Source organism: Macadamia integrifolia, chromosome 6, assembly GCF_013358625.1.
Source record: "Macadamia integrifolia cultivar HAES 741 chromosome 6, SCU_Mint_v3, whole genome shotgun sequence".
Classification (NCBI taxonomy): domain Eukaryota; kingdom Viridiplantae; phylum Streptophyta; class Magnoliopsida; order Proteales; family Proteaceae; genus Macadamia; species Macadamia integrifolia.
This window is the reverse complement of record NC_056562.1, coordinates 11,657,253-11,678,142: the sequence shown is the minus strand read 5'-3', so window position 1 is coordinate 11,678,142 and position 20,890 is coordinate 11,657,253. Positions and strand designations below refer to the sequence as shown.

Here is a 20,890-nt window from a genome sequence, read left to right as displayed (position 1 = left end):
GGCTAATTGACAGGGAAGCGGCTATGCGGGAGAAAATCACAGCAGTGAAGGCCATGGGCAGTAAGCAAAAGAAAAAAAGCGATCAGTCTAAGAAGACTGACAAGGGCACCACATCAAAACAATGATCAATGAAAGTTCTTTTCTGGAACATTTGGGGTATGAGGAAGGCCGCCGATAAAAGAGCCCTTCGTTTGATCCTGATAGAGCATAATCCAGATGTGTTATGCTTGGCTGAACCAATGGTTCAAGTAAGTGGCTTCCCTTCTTTATTTTTTAATAAATTGAGGTATGTAATAGATTTCATCCATAATTGTAGGTAGAATAAAGCTCCTAATTTATGGATTTTATGGAAGAATGGTTTGCCCCACGCTGTAGTCTCAGCCTCATCGGATCAATTTATTTCCATTCTTTGCGGCTGGCCTGGTACCAAGATAGGTCTATCTTTCGTCCATGCTATCTCTTTTAAATTATTTTGTCGTCAATTATTGCTAGACTTGGAGTCGCAGGCTTCTTCTACGATTCCTTGGTCAGTTATCGGCGATTTTAATATTTCTATAGTGTCAAGTGAAAAAAGAGGGCCAGGTAATTTTAATATCAGCTCTGCAATCGAGTTTCAGGCAATGGTCAATGCATGCATGCTTCTGCCTGTTTCTTCCGCTAGGAAAAAATTCACCTGAACGAATAATAGAAGGAGGGGCCACATTGCAGCAGTGTTGGATCAGAGCTTCTGCAATGAAAAATGGATCGCTTTTTTTCAAAATATTACTCAATGAGTCTTGTGGAATCCTGGCTCTGATCATGCTCCTTTGTTAGTTATTTCAGATGCCATTCCAAAACCAAAAAATGTCCCCTTTCATTTTCATGGTTTCTGGATGGAAAACACATCTTTTTCTTTGTGGTTGAGGAGGCTTGGAAGATTCAGTTCAACAGTGATCCAATTTTTGTTTTCTCTCAGAAATTGAAGATCGTAAAGGGGGCTTTAAAATCTTGGGCTCGTTCTTCTTTCCTTAATCTCAATGAGGAGATTGAGAAAGCCTCGAGATCCTTGAAGGAAATCCAGGAAACAATTGAAGATCTAGGGATGTCTGATGATCTCTTCAATAAAGAGGCCGAAGCTAAGACTGCCATTTTGTTAGCAACTAAAATGCAAGAAAGACTGTGGTCGGAAAATGCTAAGTTGAGATGGGAAAAAAATGGTGACTGCAACTCAATTTTTTCACCTCTTTGTTAAATTGAGAAGAGCTAGAAATCAAATTTCTAGTCTAAAAAAGAAAGACGGCACTTGGGTGGAAGACCAATTGGGCATAGCCAAATATACTGCTTCCTACTTTGAGAAATTTCATCAAGCCTCTCCAATAGTTGCTCACTATGATTTGTTGGACTGTATTCCCAAGGTTTTATCTCTGGAAGACACTCAAAGATTGGATGCTATCCCTAGCAGGGAAGAGATAAAGATAGCTGTGTGGGATTTAAATCCGGATAGCTCCCCTGGCTCGGATGGATTCCTTGGATCATTCTTTAGAAAGTGTTAGGATATCATTGAAGACGATTTCTGCAAAGCAGTATTTTATTTCTTTTTGGTTGGAAAGCTTCCTAAAGGAATTAACAACTGCTTCATCACCCTAATCCCCAAAACTAAGAGCGCTTCTTCTCTGGACAGATTTAGGCCTATATGTATGGGTAATTTTTTTTGTAAAGTTCTCACCAAGATTCTGTCATCTAGGCTCATATCTTTTCTTCCCAGTCTTATTTTAGAGGAGCAAGGTGCCTTCTAGAAAGGAAAAATTATCTCTACAAATATCAGTTTGGTCTTTGAGCTAGCCAATCTGATGCATTCAGCAGTGAGAGATGGAGTGTTGGGTCTGAAGCTTGATGTTTAGAAGGCATTTGATTCCTTGTCATGGGAATTTCTATTTGCCACTCTGGGAAAGTTTGGTTTCTCAGAAAAGTGGATATCCTAGATCCATCTTATTTTGAGCTCTACCAGAATCTCAATTCTAGTTAATTGGGGTCCAGTTGGCTTCTTTCCTGTGGGCAGGGGTCTGCATCAAGGTGATCCTCTCTCCCCCCTGTTGTTCATCTTGGCAGAGGAAGTTCTTTGTAGAGGTTTAAAAAATATAATTGATGAAGGAAAATTAAAGTCCCTCCTTGGGCCAAGAGGTGTGTCTCTTCCCTCCCATTTATTTTTCGCAGATGATATTTTTGTTTTCATGAATGCCTTTGCAAACTATGTGATGAACCTCCAATTTTTCCTTGACAAGTATTAGGTTTTCTCTGGCCAATTTTTTAACCTTGAAAAAAGTAGATTATTTTTTGGGAAGGTGGCGCCCCACAGGAAGCAGTTTAGTTGTGATTTCTTGGGTATTCAATCCAATAGGCTGCCCATATTTGGGTGTGGAAATATTTAGAGGGAGAGAGAGAAAAGATCATGCCCTTCCTTTGATGGATAAAATAAAAAAGAGACTATCTGGATGGAAAGGGAAATTGCTCTCCATGGCCAGGAGAGTGGAGTTGGTGAAGTCAGTTATCTCTAGCATTCTAATTCACAACTTTGCAATTTACTGGTGGCCTGATTATTCAATAAAGCTGGTTGAAAGGTGGATGCATAATTTCATCTGGTTTGGTGATATGGAGGTAGCAAAGAAAATTGTGATGAAATGGGATGACGTCTGTAAGCCCAAACAAGAGGGAGGTCTGGGGATTCGAAGGCTGCGGGATGTGAACTACGCCTATCTTTCTAAACTAGCTTGGGAAATAAAACATAGTGATTCCTCAATGAGTAAATTCTTCCGAGGTCACTTTCTCAAAGCTGATGACTCTCTTAAGACCAATCATGTATCCTCCTTCATTTGGCCAGGAATAAAGAGATTTTGGAATTTTGTTTCCTCCAATGAGCATTGGACAGTAGGAAACAGTCACCTTATCAATTTTTGGACAGATTCTTGGCTTGAAAAATCCTCTATTTTAGAAAGATCTTCCCTCGAAGGTGATTTATTTGTGAATTTAAGGGCAAAAGTCCCTGATTTTATTCACAATTACATATGGAATTTCCCTACTGTAAGTTCGGAATTTATGGCTAGAATTTTTAAGGAAGCAAAATCCATCCATATCTCTAATAATATGGATGAATGCCATTGGCATCCTACCACAGTGGGAGTTTTCATAGTGAACTCGGCTTGGGATAAATTTAGAAGAAGTGTGCCTAAAGTGGGATGGTTTTCCATTTTATGGAAATCCTCTATCCTTCCTCATCAATCTGTTTTTGGTTTGAGACTGCTAAAAAAAAAAATTATCTCTTGATGTCAACATGAAAAAGTGGGGGATTCCCTTGCCATCCATATGTGAATTGTGCGGTCAGGCAGAGGAGTGCAAAGACCACGATTCTATAAATGTGGTTTTGCTACCTCAATGTGGAATTTGTTCTGTGGCTGTTTCGGTATCCAATGGCCTAATTTTATAGATGATGATCACTTGATTTGTTGGTGGAAAATACAGGCAAAATCCATATCTCTGAAAGGAATTTGGTAGAAGGGCTTTATTTTGATCCCATACTTCATTTGGTTGGAAAGAAACTCTAGGCGCTATGAAGGAATTAGCCCTGTGAGTGTTTGCTTCGCTAGAGTGAAAGCTGAAATTCGCTGCCAAACTTTGGCTCATACAGGAGTGGCGATATCTCTTGAAGACTTGTTGTGTGCGAGAAGACTTGGTTTCCCAGGGGTTCATTGAAGACATAAAGAATGCATTTCTAGGTTCATTGAGACATAAAGAATGCATTTCTATCTTTTGGTGTCCCCCCCCAAAGTGGCTGGCTAAAGTTGGACATAGATGGGTGCTCCCTAGGGAATCTAGGAAAATCTGGGGCGGGTGGTGTATTCAAAAATGAGAGAACTAAGGTGATTGCAAACTTCAGAGAATATCTTGGCATCTGTACAAACTTCAAAGCTGAATTCATGGCCATTATCTTAGGTCTTGAGCATGCAAAAAGACTGGGAGCTCAACGCCTTTGGATTGAATGTGACTCAATCGCTGTGATAATTCTTTTAATGAAAAGAAATTTACCTTGGATCGTGCATCAATGATGGTTATCCTGTTCCTCCTATCTTCAATGGTGGAGTAGAAGATCACTCGTTGCTACCGAGAAGCAAACTTCATTGCTGATTTCTTATCCAATTCAGCCACCCGTTTTGAAGTTTCATCCCCTGTTATTTTTTGGCCGGCTTTAGTCAAGATGTATTTAGACTCGGATGCCTCCGGTCGCCCAAGATATAGGCTGCAATAGCTTATCTTTGTTTTATTTCTCTATTGTGAAGAGTGTGGGTTTGGGTGTCTTAATCCATTGATGGCAATGCCGAAAGTGGATTAAATGCATCTTCCTTTCTCTTGTCTTTTATTTTCCTGAGTTATGTACATTAATTTTTTCTTTTTCCATTAATATACAAATGATCATTTAGCGAAAAAAAAAATATTGATGGGTTAAAAGGAGTAAATCAGGACCCTCACCCTAAAATAAGAAAGTTCTCTTCATCTCTTTATTGGTAAAGAGAATTGGCCCAAAGGAGCTATAAATCAAGCCTCTCACACCTCCAACCCAGAACCTAACCTTTCAATTATAGCTCAAGAAAATTCAGTTAATCCTTTACTGTTTTGTATATCAGCAGTGTATCCTCCACCCACCCAGTCCTATCCACCACCAGGGCAGGGATACCATCAAGGACCTCCTTATGCAGTTGCTCCCACAGCCTCCTGGTTATCTCACCAACGATGGCTTTGGTTATGGTTATCCACATCAAGCCGCTGGGCTCCACCTGAAATCAAGGGCAAGGGTGATGTGACAACAAAAGTTTCTTTTTTAAGTTTCAAAATTTCACTTTCCTTCTCTTCCTTTAAATTCAAACTGCAGACTTCATGAATGCAACCTTGACTGTGTTAAGAAAGGAGAGAAATGTGTATGTTGCATTTTCGCCATAAAGCCTCGCCTGCACCATTGCTTTGTTGCTGCCAAACTGAGCTTCTTGAAAAAAAAAAAAAAAAGAAAAAAAAAAGAAAAAAAAAAGAAAAAGAAAAAGAAAAAGAACACCGTAGTGTCAGCATATTATATATTGCATAAATTAGAAATTTATCAAATAATTGCTTATTGTTCTGGTTTTGATCTTGGCATCGGTCATGAGTTTAATTCAAAATCTTGTATGTCTTTTCTAGGCCAATTAAAACGATCAAGTATAATTCAAAAATTTGGATTTCTTTTCTAGGCCAATTAAAACGGTTAAGTCGAGAAAATTGTGATCAAACTAGTTGGAATATTAATAACAAATTTTATTTGAAACTCTCTGCCATCTATCATTTTCTTTCATAGGTGTGAGCAAGGATTAAAGTATCGGTATCGGTCGTCGTATCGGTCGACCAAAATTAAGATACGTATCGGAGGGTATCGTATCGTATCGGAGATACACTAAGATACGCTAAAGATACACACATAAATGGATAGGAAACATTTTTTTAAACACTTTTGCATAAAGAATTTGTTAAAAAAAGCTATTGATAACATGTATTATGTATAAACACTAAATTGAGGATATCGTACTAAGAATTCAAGATTTGTAGTTGTCCCATAAATGTAAAATCCTTGTTCCCAACCTTGATTTCCACTTTAGTTAGAAAGAAATATGGCTGACAGCAACTTTGGAACAAAAACCCTTCAAAAAATCATGTTTTTCTAAAAAATTACCCATCTTGGCCATTATATAACCGTAGCGGACTGTATCGGTACATACCGATACTCACCGATACGTATCGATACTCACCAATACGTACCGATATATACCGATACTCACCGATACGTGCCGATATATACCGATACGTATCGATCGATACATACCGATACTCACCCATACGTATCAATACATACCGAAATGTACATTTTACCTCAATTTTATATTTTTCATAGAGTTGTATCGAGGCATATCGTATCGTATCGTATCGATGTGTATTGATGGTGTATTGATACATATCGGTATGTATTGTAGGATATATATCGATACGAAAGGATTATCGGTGTGTATCGTATCGATCGACTAAATTTAAGATACGTATCGGAGGGTATCGTATCGGTACCGGAGATACTTAAAACCATGGGTGTGAGACTAAAAATGAATGCAGTCTCAGTCCTTTCTCTTTTATGGAAGGCGTAACCATTGCATAAGAGTCATAATGTACTCAACCTTAACTGCGCTTTACAGGAAGATTGTTTCCTTACGACCATTAAATTGCAATGGATCGAGCAGCCTTACCACTGTACTGAGATCTGCCCTCTTTTTCTACTATGGAAGCAAAGTATTATTATTTTTATTTATTTATTTTGGCCCAAGCTTGTAAACTCATGAGGAGAAATAGAGAATGTGATGCTTTTAAATTAGGTTAGCCCAATAGATCACGTGTATGAGTGAATCCGATTGCACAACGGTAAAAATTGGATCGGGCATCTCTTGCATCCAAATCATCATATCAAAAACCAGTAATCAAACAGGAAGAAATAGAGTTACTTCAGATCCTCAAGTACTCCTCTAGATAATAGTTCTTCCACACCCAAACAACAGTAAAATTCAATGCTTTCAACCCTTGAATGAATTGATGAACACTATATGCACACACAAATTTTCTTGTTCTTGGGTTTCACAAACCCTAATCCGCACAAATCAAGAGAGAGATAAAGAGAGAGAGAGTTTGGCCAAGGGCAATAAAAAAAATGCATAACTCCTTCCCCTTTTCCTCTTTTATAAAACTCTAAAGAGAGTCTTATTTTGACTATAAATGAGATTCTCAATCCCAACTTGCTATTTGTGCATATCCCTTGTAAGTTTCATATTTTAATTCTAAGAGAGGGAAGAGGTAAATCTTAAAGGGATTTGTACACCAAAGTAAAAACATTGTCTCATATTTAATTCAATTAAAGATATGCATTGTTGTGAGCATCTCTTTCATTCACGTTATGATACCACAAAATTCAGTACAACGAACATGACATCAACCATTGATGCACCAAAACGCATGCTGCATTACCACAACAACAATGATCTCTCATGTCAAAAGGTCAACAAATATTACTTATGAAAATCTCCTCTCTCTCTAAATCTGGCAGTAATGCATGCAAGATTCTCATGTGATTCAGTTCTATATGCATACTAGGACAATCTTATAAGCCTGTTAATTGACCAATAGAAGTCCAAAACTAACTCAAAAACTTCCAGCCGTAATTGGAGTTCCTACACCAACTAAAACTTGACATAGTAAGGGAAAACAACTTATAACAAGACTGGACTTATAGATTCCTAATCTAGCTGATCTAGAAAACATAAAAAGAATCAAAATAAGAAAGAAAACAGAAATCTACTTAAATAGAACTCCACAGTCGACTAAGAATAGGATTCCCGGTGAGACTAAGGATCCTAGAAAAACTAGGAATTCTGAAATTCCTGAAACTGCAGACTATTCCTTCTCCTTGCATAGCTACTGGTGCCTATATACTGCATCATTTTCCATTAGCACTGAATTCAAAAGATCAATCATCAGTGAAAGCTCTTAAAAAAGAATGTTTCACCATTGGGTAGGCTGCCTAATGCTTTTAAGAAATGCACAGAATAATTCCTACTGTTGACGTTGTTCAATCATAGTGAATTATGTCGTCCTGGTGTTGGAAACAACAAAAGGCCTTTGTATCTTAGAACCTCATAACTACAGATGTATTCCCTTTGAAGATTGAAATAATTTCAGCTAGAATTCAATAAGGGATGGATCTAACACCAAAAAATTCACACTTGGATCTTGAATTATCTTAGCAGCATGTATATATTGTACCTGCAAAGCTCCAAAACTCACGAGAACACTGCGCCACCAAACCCTTTTATCCATTCATATGCTACTTATCCAGCTCCCAAATGACCCCTCCATCTTCTGCAATGCCAGTGAATTTTTTTAGCTTTAAACACCAATTCAAAACAACAGTGCATAAAACATAAAAAGTGACAAAGATCTACCTAGTACATAAGGTGATGGAGGGCCGATAGGGGAAGAAAGAAATCCCTGAGATGCTCAGAGTTGCAGGGGAGGGGGAGGGGGAGGGGGTGAGGGAGGAATCGCACAAAGAAGGGGGGGGGGGGGGGGAGAAGAATCACACATAGCCCTCAGGCTCTCAAACATTCAAACTTAATTCATCTTTTCAATCTCTAATTACTCAATCGGTTCAAAACAACAGTGCATAAAACATTAAAAGTTACAAAGATCTACCTAAGCAGCAAGATTGAGTTTATAAGCAGTAACTATTTTCCATCCATAGCTACTAAGTACATAAGGTGATGGAGGGACGGTAAGGGAAGGGAAGAAATCCCTGAGATGCTCAGAGTTGCAGGGGAGAGGGAGGAATCAGAAGTTGTAACAGCAAACTGAAGCTTACAACTGCACCCAGTATTCGGCAGGATTGGCATAAAATTAATATTGATGGTTGTTTCATGGGTAACCAGGTAAGGTGGGTGCAGGTGGCATCCAGAACAATTTCTTTGTGAATATCAGGTTTTAGTTTCTGGTATTTGCTTGGCCAAGCAGTATGAAATTTCAAATCTGGGGATTGAGGCCAATTCTGAATCTGTAGTGCTCTCTGTTCTTTCAAACTATATCCCTAGGAAATTTCAACATGCATGGACTTCCTTACAGGCTTACCTATCTTCCATAAGTTTGCATATCTCTCATGTTTACAGAAAGGGTAATGTGGATGCTCTTTGGCAAAGAAGGCTGCTACTCAAAAACATCGGAATCATGGTGAAACATCTGAAGTGGGAGCTGATGTAAATTGCGATATGAGAGGTAAAAGTAGATTTAGAATTGTGGATTAGGAGTTTCTGCTGATGGCAATGCCAAAGGTGGAGTTTCTAATCCCCCTTTGTGTTATACCTTGTATTTGTCTGGGTATGCCTAGCATTAATCCTGTAACCTTTTCTTTTTTTATTAGATCATCTGCTGACTCCACCCAAAAAATATGAAAATGGAAATTAGACAAGAGATAGCTGCTTCCATTAAAGAAAATAAAGGATCAATAATTTATTTACTGACAAGGGAGAGACAGGTAAAAGTTAAGAATTCAATGGGAAAAAAGAAGGCACAGAAAAGCTAACCATAGGGAGGAGAAGAATAAAGAGAAATCCCACAAAATAGGAAAGAAAGCCGCCACATTGCACTCAAAAGCTTTGATAACCCTAAAAAAATCAAATCTAATTCAAATCCATCGATTGGGGAACTGATTACGTACTTATAGGAAAAGAATAACAAGAACTTGTAAAACTTGCACTCATTGACACCTAACATTACTAACAATAGGGCTCTAAACTAAGAATACAGGTTTTACGATAAAAAATGAAAAAGCCCCTTAGGCCTTCCAGTTGTTGTTGCACTCACTAACTGGGCCATGTCGGGATACACTCAGGTTGTGCTCAATCAATCAAAACAAAAGAACAACGAGAACTCTCAAAACAGAAACCAAACAAAAAAACAAAAAGAGAGAGAGAGAGACAAAAACTAGCCGTTACTGGCGTGACGTCCAAAGTATTCTGGACAGCAAGCAACGAAAGATCACCAACACCAAAAAAACCTCATTCAATGTCAAACAGAATGTAGTGTACATTGGTAAGGTTCCTAACAAACCCTGACTTTGAACACGCTATGGTTGATATGGAGAAAAACAAATCTAACTTTAGAGAATCCCTATCCGAAGGAAAGCCAGATTTAAGTCTTGACCGAAGCAAAAAGAAACCACACACACACACACACACACACACACACACAGGGCCTCGGCATGCCACACCAAGCCACAATGCGAACCGACCCAGCAGGCCTAACCTGGAAAGGCTAGGCTCGGTGTGCACACATGTGAAAATAAACCCTGAACCCACCGAAGACAAGAGAGCATAGGAGTCTTTCTTCCAAAGAACCATATACCCCTGTAGTTTCCATAATACTATATGAACCACAGTCGACCAATAATGTGGGACTACCCATTTCCAAGTCCTTTGCTTTACAAAAAGCAATATCGGGGAGGTCAATGGTTCAAACCTTGAAGGAAACAGTAACAAGGAAAACCAAAAGAGGTATTTTAAAACTTTTCCTTTTATAAAATCATTTAATAAAACAATTACCACACGAGTTACACAATACCAGCTACACAAAAATGGAGTGATTGAGCACATAAGAACACTTGGATGCCTCACGGTAGATGAATTTTGGACTTGAATCTACACTAGGTCTAACAATTCATAGTAAAGAGAATGGATGAGATTATACTTCTTGACCCTTTCCACACCGGTGTAGCCGACTAACTTTACATCCACATCCTAACAATCGACTTTACTAGTGTCCCTTTCAAACATGTGGACATTTTTAACTGGCCTTTTCCCCATCTCAAAATCATTGACATTTAGAGAATTTTCCTTTAAAATTTGCATTAGAAGTGGACATACTTCCTACTTCACTTAAGTTAGCCCAGTGTGTGCACCACAATTAACACAACCCATACATATAAATTATGGCTGATTAAGAGTTTATAACTCATCTTCCTTTCATTGTGGTCAATACTATTTTCCCATCTAACCAGAATGAGCCAAAAATAGTAGTACCATATAATTCATCTAATGACATCATTTTTTTTCACCCTTTGAGCTTAGTTTCAAGGATCTCCTCTCACATAGGTAAGGTATTCATTACAAGACTTATGTTCTGGATCTAAGCTTATTCCTTTAGATGTCTCATGTATAATCTTGGTGGTTTAAACCTTCTAATGTAAGTAAATTCAATAAAAATTAGATTCAAGGACATATAGTATGAACAAAATAGAAATAAGAGAATGAAAGGAAGAATGGGGTAGGGGAATAGGTTAGGTTGAGCATCTCACTCTTTCCTAGGGCATCTCACCCAAGTTATCTCTCACAACACTGCATCTCATAGTTCTCCAGCACAAAGCTTGCTTTTTTTTTTTCATTCAATCAAATTCGTCTTCAATGTTGTAGCCCCTTACAAACTAATATAAAAGACTCAACTTACTCAAACACTAAAAAGGAAAGGCCTGACCCAATCCTTAACTAATTAGGAAAGCTAAACTAACTAGAAAACTGAAATAACAAAGAAGAAAGACTCAAAATAGGACTCTAACTAAACTAATGAATTAAATCACGTTTTTCTACTTTCTACCCATATTTTAGGCCCATTAAAGTGGCTCCTTACAAAGAAAACCCATGGGATCAAAGGCCCAACACATACATAACCCAATCCAAGGCTTATTTTCAATAAAATAAGCCCATTAAATGACTTATTTGCATCAATTTGCCCTCTCTTAGAAAAAATTCATCCTCAAATTTTGTAGAGTGTGAGAGTGATTATAGCATAGTGCACATCCCTCATCAAGCCGTAGAAAAATTCTGGCAGCTCTTTGATAATACGGATGTAGTCTAGAATGTAAGGAGCTCGATCTTCAAAATACTTTAATGGCATGATGAACTCCACATGCTCAGCTTCAACAATCTCAAATGTATCCATGGGATCATCCACATAAACACCTTCAACCACTGTGTTCTTGACCTCCACAATTTCAACCTCAAACTCCTTAGGATCTTCCTTTTGGTTGTTCACGGTCATCACAGATGTTGAAGCACCATTATCCTTGGGTTTGATCTCCTTGTCCACAATTGTGACTGTATTGCTTTCGACTTTATCCACATTAATCTCTCTGATAGGAACATCAATGACTACCTTTCCCTCAAAAGGAGTGGCTGGATTTTCACCAACACTAACTTCAACTTCTGACTCTGGTTCACTGGTTGGAGGTGTCTTCTCTTGTTGCTCCTATGTAATGCGTTGTGCAATAGAGGCCGATAATTCCTTCATGCTCTTGTCAATTATGGGTGGCTTTTGAAAATTTGGTGGAGGGGAGTACATTCTCCGTTCCTACTTAGATAGGTACATACCTGCCAACTCATACTCCATCTACTCCCAAGTTCTAGGCTTATGTTCTTGAGCTTGAAGTTGCCTTTCACAAACTCTCCATTTGATTTGAGCATAATCACTTATTTGGGAGCAAGCATATTGAAATGATTGTACCTCTGTCAGGTTGTAGGAATCAAAGTAAACGTTCAATTCTTTTTCCAATCAAGGAACATGTATGAAGTAACTTTTCTCTGAAAATCGAACGGCTCCATCTTTGGCCTGACTAGGCTTTGATACCAAATAATGTAAGATTGGATCACTTAGGTAGGATCTTTAGTAAATTCAATAAAAATCAGATTCAGGGACAAATAGTATGAATAAAACAGAAATAAGAGAATGAAGGAAAGACTGGGGTAGGGGAATAGGTTGGGTTGAACATCGCACTCTTCCCATGAGCATTCTCACCCATGGGCATCTCACCCAAGCTGTCCTCAGAGTTCTCCAGCACAAAGCTTTCTTTTTTTTTTCATTCAATCAAATTCGTCTTCAATGTTGTAGCCCCTTATAAACTTATATAAAAGACTCAAAACTAACTCAAATACTAAAAAGGAAAGGCCTAACCCAATCCTTAACTAATTGGAAAACCTAAACTAACTAGAAAACTGAAATAACAAAGAAGATAGACTCAAAACAGGACTTTAACTACACTAACGAATTAAATCCCCTTTTTTTACTTTCTACCAATATTTTAGTCTCATTAAAGTGGCCCACTGCAAAGAAAACCTATGGGATCAAAGGCCCAACACATACATAACCCAACCCAAGGATTAAAAATAAGCTCATTAAATGACTTATCTGCATCACATTCATAAACAAGTCAACCAAATTCTTTTCTGACCTTACAAAGCCAATAGCTATCATTCCTTTAGTAATATAATGCCTCACTAGATTATGCCTTAGGCGTATATACCTCCTCTTCCCATTATAGACCTTACTCTTTGCATTAGCAAATAGAAATTGCAGCTAACTATCATAATGAAGTTGCATAGGCTTTCTCCAAAAGGGAATATCCGCCAATAGGTTTCTCAACTATTCAGCTTCTATACTGGCCTTCTCTAAAATCATAGATTATGCCTCCACGCTGGAACATGTACCACTGGTTTGTATAGCTGATTTCCATAAAATCGTTCCACTACCTAGTGTGAATACATATCCATTAGTTGCCAAGGATTCCTTTGTGTCTAAAATCCAATTTGCATCACAGTACCCTTTAAGTACTGCCGGGTTACCACTATAGTGTACATAGTTGTCTAGGTGTTGCCTAGGCATCCTAGCTTTTTTTTTTTTTTTTTTTTTGGCGCCTTGTTGGTGTTGACCAAGGCCTCTCACCTAAGGCCTTGGTCAGTCTCTCACTAACCATGATGAAGTCTCACCACTACTAATATATAATGGGGATTGTGCTTTAAGGCTCTTACATTATAAATAGTAGTAATCTTCTTCTAAAAGAAAAATATGAAAATAGAAACTACAAAATAAAAGGTCCACATGTGTGGTAGTGGATCCTTGAACAATAAGAAACTTAATAAATAAAAAGTAAACAAAATAGAAACCAACTGACTAAGTGGTCGTACTGGCTTTGGTGAACCAGCAACACCTAGGCCAAAGCTGGTTTGGCCTAAACCAAAAGAAAGTCCAGCTAAAGAACCGTGGCCTATTGGAGGGCCTGGTTCTTCTACTTCTTGCAACTATAGTGTTTGGAGTATAGTTTATCTACATTATTTTGTCTATTGTTGAAATAAATCCCAATGTGTAATTGAATTTTTTAGCTTCAACATAGATGATTTAGAATGTGAACCATTTCTTTGTTTTAAACAAAAGGAGAGAAACCAGGAGAGAAATTTAACGGCAGAAGAATACGATGAAGAATAATTATTGATTTAGAGAGAAGGGGGCATACATTGAGTTGATCGACAGGGATGAGCTATAATGAGGTTGATGGAAAGCAACAAAATGCAAGACGAATAGGATTTTGATTTTCTGTCTTCTTATATCTTTGTGTAGAAATTTATCAATGGAGAAGCAACCAGACCTATTTTTCTTTCTTTAATTTTTCAATAGAACTGTTAGATTCCATTTTTCTTTTGTTAAAGATCCATTCTTTGCCTTAATTTTGGTGGAACACTTTTTTGTTCCGTGTCATGAAATATTTTTTCCATTTCCACGAAATAATGCAGACCAAACATACTTTAAAGCTAGGAACAGTACACTAGCACATGACTAACCTGTTCTGAAGTGTCACTGATGGAATTGCACGATCATGTTCTAGGTACAGTGCCACACAAGCCCAAAGTATCCAAAAATCACTATACGAGACTCTCTCTCTGTTATACATGTGCCCTAAATTCCCTTATGTGACCGAATGCAAATGAACCACGGGAGAATGCCAGTACTAAAGACTACCGAGTAGCAGCAGTCTTTTGCCGAGAAGGAAGGACTGATCCCACTTGCAGGTGTTACTCGTGCCGAGACAAGTCGAAAGGTTACAAACCACTGAAGAAGAAGTCAACGTAAGTCCTCTACCATTGAGGGGAATTACCTAAACCCTAGTAGTTAGATGCACTAAGATAGGGCCACATACTTGCAAACACTGGACCTCCACACAGCCAACATGCCCAATTCCAAACAGCCCACACCAGCTGATGGTCACTGGTGGGTGGACACCAACCAATGAGCACCCTCCAGTGAGGGTACTGGCTAGAATTAGGTTATTTGGCCGTGGGGCTCAGGCCTCACACCTGTGCATCTCAGACCACATCAAATGGTTGGCACGACCTACCAGGTAGTAGATTAATGTATTAGGAGGTCACCCCAAGGTGGGCCCGCTTGCGCCAATTAGGGAACTTTATCTAGTAATGAGTGAAAACTCATTTATTTCCCAAATAGACCCTAACTAACTTAAGTTACTATAAATACAACTACTTTCTCATTCATTTCATTACCTACCAACTAAAGGCAAGAGAAGGGGGAGAAAGGAGAAGAAGAAGAAGGAGAGGAGCAAGAGAGAGATCACCTCCACTCACCCTACCTCTTTGGTGAGTTAATACATCCTTTCCTTGTCTCTGTGGTGTATACTCTCTCACTCTCTTACCTTATTTCTTAACCTAGGCCAATTGGGCAACCCTAACCGAAATCCCCATTGTTCACCTATGTTTACAAATTAACTTGAGGGTTTTGTGTAGTAGGAAACCTAAATTAGCTAGTTCATGTACTCACCATTGAGTGTGGAGACCTCCCACATGAAAAACCCTAATTTAGTCAACCCCAAACCCTATAATTTGGGCAGTTGATCAAATTCCCTATAATCAATGTAACACCCTAAATCTCACCCCTTTACATTGGCTGTGAACAGGAAAGAGTAACAAATTGGAGAGGCCAACACTTAGCTTGGCTGGCAGTAGTGGAATGCTAGGAAGGAAAGAATGACCCAACATGTACTTGTGCCTACTGCTAATGGTGTTGGAGGGATCAGCAAGAAAGTGGGCCAAGAGGTTAATTAATAACCTTGATAAGGTTGGATAATAGAATGACCCTAGGTGATGCCAAAATGACTAAATAATAAGATCCGAACAAGTTTGGATACATGTTGTTTACAACATGTTAGTATAATTGCTGTGATTCCAGCAAGGTTCATGTTCATGGGCATTTTAGTCATTTTATATAACAATATCTGAAGATGATTTCTCCTACAAAATGATAGAGCATTGAGTTGTGAATCCAACGCAACTTGAATCATCTCAATCCGAGTTTGGACGAGAAAGATATGATCATTTTCGTAGACTGTCTGAACAGGCCAAGAAGCAGAGGTTAACCGGCAACTATCGGTTCAGTTCTGTTTTGCAGAATTTGACAGGTCTTTTGATGGCAGGGTGCAACCGGCAACCGCTGGATTTATCCAGAGATTCAATCGGCTAGCCAGATCAATTCCGGATGAAAAAAACTTAGCCGACAGAGAGCAAGCAGCAGTTGCCGGTTGGGTAAAAAGGGTGAAAAAAAAAAGATATAAAATGTATATTTTAATATTAAAAAAGGAGGGGTTATATAAAGGCCATCACCTCCTATATAACCTTTATTTCTCACATTCTATTCACCCTTTAGTAAGAGGAAGAAAGGAGAAAGAAGAAGAAGAGAGGAGAAGAAGAGAAGGGAAGAGAGAAATTGCAGTAGAGATCTATTTGCTTGGGAGATTGCTAGAGGATTCAGCAAAAAGGTAAGAAATCTTACCTAGATTAACTTCTAACAAGAGGGATTTTAGAAATAAAAGGGGGTTTATACTGATTTGGACTGGAATTTGTGAAAAGAGAGGAAATATGAAAATTTCAGTAACAACTCAACTACATAGAGTTTAATTTCTCTGAAATTGGTGGATTAAATTGGAAAGGAATGTAATAATTTAGTTAATTAATGTGTACACCATGACCGACTCCTACAGAGAGTGAGGATTCTCACTGATTCTCCTTAATTAGGAAAAATTCCTGTGGATGAGGAGAAAATCCATTCAATTTTACTGTTCTAAGGTCTGAAATTTACTTGCAAGTTAATTGAAGCTTAATTCTCCACATGCAAGGTGAAAATTCATTTTTGTTTCACTGTTTGAGGTCCAAGATTCACCTGTAAGGTGGGAATTGATGGTAGATCACATGCATGGTAAGATTAATGATGGATTTCAAACATGCAACCTCAGATTGAGGGTTTATCATGAAAATTGGTTTTATTTTACTATTGTATATGGAATTATATATATGTGAAATGAAATTTGAGATGGGATCTTCATTATTGAAGGCCGATTTAGAACTGGGAGACTGGGTTCCTTACTAAAAGCTCTGGAACAGAGAATTAATTTGAAATTGGAAAAAAAATCTCATCTCAATTTCACTAATTTGAGGGTATAGAGACAAATGCAAGAGATATTGAATACGAATTCCATGCATGCTTATGGAATTGAGAATTTAGCATCAATTTTGAAGTTAAAATACTGATATCCACTCTAGGTTCATAAATTCATATGAGAAATTGGTTCAAATTGGGGGAAATCTGAAATTTCTACTGAATCTCATGCAAGACCGTAAGGATTTAAAATGAAATTTGTTAAATTGGACTTGAAGAGGAATTGTGGAGTATATAAGGGAGGTTATAGATGATCTTATTAAGGAGATATTAGGTAGTACTATTAGGGTAAATAAAAATTTACCTGATTTTAATACATGAGTATGATTGTTGATTTTTAGGAATCCCAGATAGCTATAAGAGAGATTCCTCGGCACCAGGAGAGATTGTGGGCCCTGATATTCACTGTGAGTGGGTGCCCTTCTCGACCCCCATTCTTTTGGTGTGTTTATTAATGTTGAGCATGCATTACTTATTATATTTGTGCATTTGCATTGCATTACTTATTGTATTTGTGCATTTGCATTCATTTTCATCATTTGCATCTACTTGCATATTTGTGGTATGATGGATATGATGGTGGTGGAAATGTGGAAGGAAAAGTAAGTGAGATGGGTCACGTGCAGGTGCTCATGTGTGCATATATGGTTCAGATGATTTGTTGTGCACCATATAGAATTTTGGGCTAGGTATCAACCCCAAGTGCTACACCCCTTGTCCGTAGGGGGTTAGGTACGGACTAATCCCAATAAAAGTGATTGCCTGATCAACAGTGCACTGTGAGTGGTACGACGTACTGTACCAGTGGTGGATGTGATAGATGTGATGTGTGTGTGAGATAGGATACAACGTACTGTATGCCTGTGGTTATTGATATGGGGTTACCTTTTAGGGGTTAGCCGGGGGACCGAGGCTCTAACCGGGATTGGCTGGCTCTTGCCTGCGGCGTAGCTTGTATTCTTGAGGCCCAACGTACAAGGTAGGGAATGCCACCTGCGTCAGTAGCACTTATATCCATAGGGGATGAGACTTAGTAATGGACTAAGAAATCTGAATAGTTAAATAAATGGATTCATGAGCATCATTCTATTGTGTGGAGCATGCATTGCATATGAATGCGTGTGTTTATTTCTATCCCACCCTTCACTGAGCATCACCATGTGCTTACCCCCCATTTCTTTGTTCCATAGATGAGGAGAGCAGTCAGCTGCATGTTGATAATTCAGAGCATGATGACGTGGTTATGGATCAGTTGGCTTGTATTCCGGATTTTAATGATTTCAGCCATGGGCATGACTGCGAATGTGATGATTGTGCATACGGTGGACAACAACATTGAGGACTGATGTATTTGTTTATCCTTTTGTGTATATATGTGGATAGTGGGGAAAAATCAGCTTTTGTTGATACAGGTTGGAAGGAAAAACAACTGTTGGAAGAGATTTTGTGTAAATATTTGTTTTAGAATGGGATTAATGTATATATATATACTATATATGTTATTGTGATTCATTGTATATATGGTATCAAGTATCGTATAGAAGCACTGGGTGGGTATTATCTATATTTGATTTTATATGATCCGTTTGCGAACTCTGATTATAATTTTAATCATGCACTGAGCATCACCATGTGCTTACCCCCCATTTCTTTGTTCCATAGATGAGGACAGCAGTCAGCTGCATGTTGATAATTCAGAGCATGATGACGTGGTTATGGATCAGTTGGCTTGTATTCCGGATTTTAATGATTTCAGCCATGGGCATGACTGCGAATGTGATGATTGTGCATACGGTGGACAACAACATTGAGGACTGATGTATTTGTTTATCCTTTTGTGTATATATGTGGATAGTGGTGAAAAATCAGTTTTTGTTGATACAGGTTGGAAGGAAAAACAACTGTTGGAAGAGATTTTGTGTAAATATTTGTTTTAGAATGGGATTAATGTATATATATATACTATATATGTTATTGTGATTCATTGTATATATGGTATCAAGTATCGTATAGAAGCACTGGGTGGGTATTATCTATATTTGATTTTATATGATCCATTTGCGAACTCTGATTATAATTTTAACATATATGGTTGTGGTGTTGTGGACTCTCTTGGAGTAGGATCTTGGTCTGGCAGGCTGACTGGGTGCGGTGAGGTATCCAGTGCCTGCACACCTGTGCCATATAAAGGGCAAGGTAGGGTGTGACAATCAAACATCCTAACCTAACCTTAGGTTGGGGAAATAATGTAATGCACCTAGACTAAAGGTTTGGGATGGTCACAATTGGGTCTAGAGACCCTACACATGAAACCCAAACTGATTTCCCCAAATTGTAGCAACTTAAACCCTAAATTGGGGAAAATGATCAAGTCCCTATAATCTAAGTAATCTAAGTAGCTAATTACACTACTCCTAAACTAAGTAGTGTATGTAGGTACTACCTACATGAAAACCAACCCTATAACTCAAAACCCTAACTAGTAAACTAATCAAAAGAGGATAAAATGAGAAGTGGGGTTAGGATTATCGCCACGTAGGGAATTAAACACACACAGAGTCACTCAAAAGGACCCAAGTGGCCTGTGGAGCAAGTCCGGACAGAAAAACCCTAGTTTTTGCTTCACCGACTGATGGTCATCAGTGGGTGAACTCCAACCGGTGAGCATCCACCTTTGAAGCATTGTAGATATTTTTGCTCCATTTTTACACCTGGCGGATTCATCAGCCGGTGAACTCACCGGTGGGTCACCTCCAACCGATGAGCATCCACCGGTGAACCACCTGAAATCCAGTATTGACCTCCTTTTTGATTAGTTGACCCATAGGGAGACCTTCCCCATGCTCAATCATTGACCTAAAACCTATGTATTTCATAGGAATAGAGCCATCAAGCGATGAAGCATCGCGGCATGAGAACATCAGCAGTACGCAAAAAATAGGAACACAAGGTGAGTGGGTGTTGTGAATTATTTCAAGGAGTGTTTATAACATGTTATCGATGTGTGTGATCATAAATTGTGCATTATGAACCTCTTGCAATTTGAGAATTTAAATGTGCATATTAGTGTTGGTGTTAGTGTTGATGAATGGGATGCAGTGTGGCCGAGGTTGTGGGAGATACCGGTAATGCATGCCCATAGAGTGAGAGAGTGTACGGTAATGGTTGTCGGTGCAGTGTGGTCAAGGTTGTGGGAGATTCCGGTATTGCATTCCCAATCATGATCACCTTGTATTTGTGGTGTGATATGATTCATGTTAGATTGCATTGGGCTAGGAAAATAACCCGGGTGCTACAACCCCTTGCTAGTAGGGGAAAGGTATTGGATAATCCTACTCATCTGACGTGGCCGAGGTTGTGGGAGATTTTGGTAGCCAAGGTTGTGAGAAATTCCAGTGTCATGACAAATTCGTGGCCAAGGTTGGTTCTGGTGTTGTGGTTTATTTGTTATTATTAATAGGGGCTTACCGAGACCGAGAATTCCGCCTATGTTGCAGTAGCACTAAGACCCAATATGGATTTAGAATTTGTTGACTAGGCTTGTATGATAATAATTCGGATCATGACATTGCATTCATTTAATATTGTTGAGCATTGTTATCATGGTTTTAAGTATCTCCGATACCGATACGATACCCTCCGATACGTATCTTAAATTTAGTCGGCCGATACGATACACACCGATACGATACATTGAATTTTTTAAATCATTTTGTATCGATATATATCCTACAATACATACCGATATGCATCAATACACCACTAATACACATCGATACGATACGACATGCCTCGATACGACTCTATGAAAAATATAAAATTGAGGTAAAATGTACGTTTCGGTATGTATTGGTACGTATCGGTGAGTATCGATATGTATTGATCGGTACGTATCGGTATATATCAGCACGTATCGGTGAGTATCGATAAATATATCGGTACGTATCGGTGAGTATCGATACGTATCGGTGCTACGGTCATATAATGG

General features: G+C 38.5%; 1 long non-coding RNA gene across 1 annotated transcript; it reads right to left on the bottom strand.

Moving 5' to 3' along the window:
* Window positions 1-7,647: 7,647 nt before the first annotated feature.
* LOC122081504 lies at window positions 7,648-17,912 on the bottom strand. Its single transcript, XR_006141103.1, has 2 exons — window positions 17,788-17,912; window positions 7,648-7,947 (listed from the first exon to the last, which is right to left on the bottom strand). It is a non-coding gene; the product is annotated as an uncharacterized LOC122081504 (long non-coding RNA).
* Between the last annotated feature and the right edge of the window lie 2,978 nt (window positions 17,913-20,890).